The sequence below is a fragment of the Triticum urartu genome, chromosome 1, assembly GCF_003073215.2.
Source record: "Triticum urartu cultivar G1812 chromosome 1, Tu2.1, whole genome shotgun sequence".
Classification (NCBI taxonomy): Eukaryota; Viridiplantae; Streptophyta; class Magnoliopsida; order Poales; family Poaceae; genus Triticum; species Triticum urartu.
The window spans coordinates 50,899,166-50,903,091 of record NC_053022.1 but is presented as its reverse complement, the minus strand read 5'-3'; positions in this window follow the sequence as shown (position 1 = coordinate 50,903,091).

The window sequence follows — 3,926 nt, the reverse complement described above, 5'->3', positions numbered from 1 at the left end:
CCGACGTCAGGGGTGCCGGGGGCGCCAAAGCCGCGGCGGTAGGAGGCGCCGCATGCGGGGGGTGCGCCTCAAAGCCAGGGCGGGCCAAGAGAGGCGCGCGAGTGCCCTGGGTGAGGCGTCGAGGAGCCCGCGTCAACGGTGGCGGGAGGAATAGCCGGGGTACCTGCTGAAATGGAAACACATGTTCATCAAAATAAATGTGCCGGGAAGTGAACACACGATGGGAGACGGGATCGTAGCACCGATATCCCTTGGAGTTAGAGGGGTAGCCGATGAAGATGCAAACGACAGAACGAGGTGCGAGTTTGTGAGGAGCGGAGTTGGCAGTGCTAGGATAGCAAAGGCACCCGAAAATACGCAAGCCATCATACGATGGGGGCGTACCGAAGAGAAGATGGTGAGGTGCATAGTTCCACCATGGGCGGCAGGGGCGAAGGTTAAGGAGAAGTGAAGCGGTAGTGAGTGCGTCCAGCCAGAAACGGGGCGACACATTAGCATGGAACAGAAGCGTGCGAACGCAGTCATTCAAAGTGCGAAGGACGTGTTCGACTCGACCGTTCTGTTGTGAAGTATACGGGCATGTGAGAAGAAAGACCGTGCCGTGGTGCGACAGAAACGTGCGGAAAGCAAGGTTGTCGAACTCTTCTCCATTGTCAGTCTGAAGAGCAAGGATGAGACACCCAAACTGCGTGCTGATATAGGAGTAAAAAGCCGTCAAAGTGGAGAGGGCATCCGACTTTCGTCGTAAAGAAAACGTCCACACATAGTGAGAATAATCATCAAGAATAACTAGATAATATAAATAGCCCGAATTACTAGGAAACAGAGAGGTCCACACATCGCTATGAATCAACTGAAAAGGAAAAGAAGCTATGGTGGTGGAGTTATTAAACGGGAGGCGAACATGTTTGCCGACATGACAGGCATGACAGATGTGATCATGTATCTTATTACAACTGAAAATGAAACTCCTAAGAACATGATGAAGTGTGACGGGGTTGGGATGACCCAAACAAGCGTGCCAGAGGTCGACGCCGGCAGAGAGAGCAACCGGTGCGGTGGTGGAGGTGGACAACGGATGCACCGGATAGAGCTCGTAGAGGCTGTCACATCGGTGAAGTACCATCCTGGTTCGAGCGTCCTTAACACAAAAACCAAGCTCGTCAAATTCAACAGTAACAGGATTTTCACGAGTTAAACAACGAACAGAAACAAGATTTTTAATAAGATGAGGTGACACAAGTATGTTAGACAAAGTAATATGCATGGAAGTGGAAGGAAAAGAAGTGTGCCCGACATGTGTGATAGGAAGTGTGGAACCGTCGCATACAATGATGCGGCGGTCGGTGGTGACGGGAGTGAAGGAGGCAAGATTATTAGGATGAGCAAACATGTGAGCCGTAGCCCCGGTGTCCATGTACCAATCACCGCATCCAGTGTAGTTGCTCGGCGTAGGCGCGGTGTGCAGCGCGGCGAGGAGCGTCGGATCCCAAGGCGCCGGCGGCAGGGCTAGCGAGGGCGGCGGCGGGGCCATAGGGAGACCGTAGGCGCCGCTCAGTGGCGGCGGTGGGTATCCTCCGTACGGCTGCGGAGCCGCGTAGTACGCCTGATGCGCCGGCGGGCACGACACGGGAAGGGTCGGTGCAGGAGCCCGTGGAATCGGCATGGTGTAGGCATGAACAACACCGGTCCACGGGTTGTAGCCGGAGGCGCATGGAGGGGGCACATGAAACTGTTGTTGTTGCTACTGCTGACGGGGCTGGCCGGTGCCCTGCGGCTGTTGCTGCTGACTGTCGTGGCGGCCCCCACTGCGCCGGCCCCCGCGGCGCCGTTCGGCGGGAGGGGCGGGAGGACCATAGGGCAGTAGAAGCAGCCCCGGCTGCGAGTGCGCCGGGTACGATGGTGATGCTGGGAAGGATGCCTGGTGGCGCGGCGGTGGGGGTGCGGCCGGGGCGGCGGGAGGCGTCAAGGGCCTGCCACGGGTGGTGCCAGCGGTGAGGGCGGTGTGGATGGCCCGCGCCTTCACCTGCTTCATCCGCCACTTCTTCAAGAGGAGGTACACAACGAACTTGGCGAAGGACGGGTTGGGGATGAGGCTGAAGTTCGTCGCGGCGTTGCCGAAGTCCTTGTTGAGTTCGGCAGTGAGCGTGCTGAGGAGGAGGTCATCATCGATCTTCACGCTAATATCGCAAAGCTCATCAGCGAGAGTCTTCAGGCGGCGACAATAGTCGTCGACGGAGGTGTTGTCCTGGTGACACCCAAAAACTCTTGCTGCAAAAAAATGCGACGCTGGAGCTGATTGTCGGTGAAGAGTCCGTTTAGCTTGGTCCACACGGCGCATGCATCGTCACCGTCCTCCACGACCGTCTGAAAGAGGTCCGTCGAGATGGTGAAGAAGAACCCGCGGACGATGGTGGTGTCGATGGTGGACCAGTCATGAAACTCGGAAACGAGGCTGGAGTCGATGGTGCCGTCCACGTGGTCGATGAGATGATACTCCCGGAACACGAGAGAGAAATACGTCTTCCACGTGTAGTAGTAGGAGTCCGCCTGCTAGAGACAAATCGGCACCTGCTCGAAGATATTCAAGTTGCGGATGTCGTTCATGTCGAGAGGGTTAGCGTCGGCGAATAGGTTGGAGTTGATAAACACAGAGGATGTGACGGACGACATGACGACGGACGGCGGCTTCGGCGGCTCGGGCGAGCGGGCGGCTCGGCAGTGGCGATCCTAGCGATGCAGCGGGGCGATGCGGGTGCAGCGGGGCGATGCGGGTGCAGCGGTGCAGGGATGCAGCAGGGCGATGCAGCGATGCGGGTGCAGCGGGGATGCAACATATTGCGGCGGGGCTAGCAATTGGGTTGGAGTAGTACGCGAGGCAGAGAGGCGGGTGCAGCGATCAGGCGATTGCAGCGGGGCTAGCGATCGGCCTGTCGCGACGCAGGCTGGCGCAGCTGGGGTAGCACGCGCAGGAGAGGCGGCTGGAGTAGCACGCGGCGGCGGCGGAAGCGAGGAAAATACTTAAAAAACTGATACCATGTATATCGTGGGAATTGCACATTGTATTGCACTCGTGTATAGGTACGTATATATGATGTATAATGATGGGCCACGAATCTCAACTATACAAGGAATTAGAAGACGGGTCCAATATACAATATGCACATAACACATATACTCAACAATTTCAACTATAAATTCGATGATCTTGCCCCTGGAGACTATTATCTGGATCTGCATTTTGCTGAGATAGTGCACACGGATGTGCCAAAAGGAATCAAATCATTTGATGTGCTCGTGCAAGATGACAAAGCAAACTTACTGACTTGTCTGTCTTATCCACATTTGGCTCAAACAGTCTACCTATTTTGTTCACAGATTTTGTCTTAACTTGATGTGTTTGTGGTAGTTTGAAGGTAACAGGCCCCTTCAGGTGCTTGACATTAGGGCTTTTTTTGGGGGTAAGAGCAATGGTGCTATCATCAACTTCCAGGGAATAAGAGGGAACCCATGGTTTGCGGCATCTGCATTCGGAAAGCCCCACCAACACCAGGTACTTTGTTTATTTTAGATGCAATGTGCTCATTCTCGAGCTTGCATTCCCATCGGTAATCTTTGCGTTGAACGTAAAGCAGCAAAGTTAGGTACACCTGGGAGTGGCTTATGCAAAGAATGTTAACTGACGTTGAGATTTCTTCATCTATTCATGTCAGTTTTTTCACAAACTATTTTTCAAAAGAATTTTTACGGTACATCATACTACTACCCAATATAATGGGTAGTATCTAGCTGATCCAACGGTTGATGTGGATCAAACAAATTGTCGCTTTAGGGCGTGTTGGCTTAGCGTCGCTGCAGCTTAGCGTCGCTGCAATTTTACAGAAAAATCCCTCTGTTATTTAGAATTCAACCCGCAGTCCTTTTTT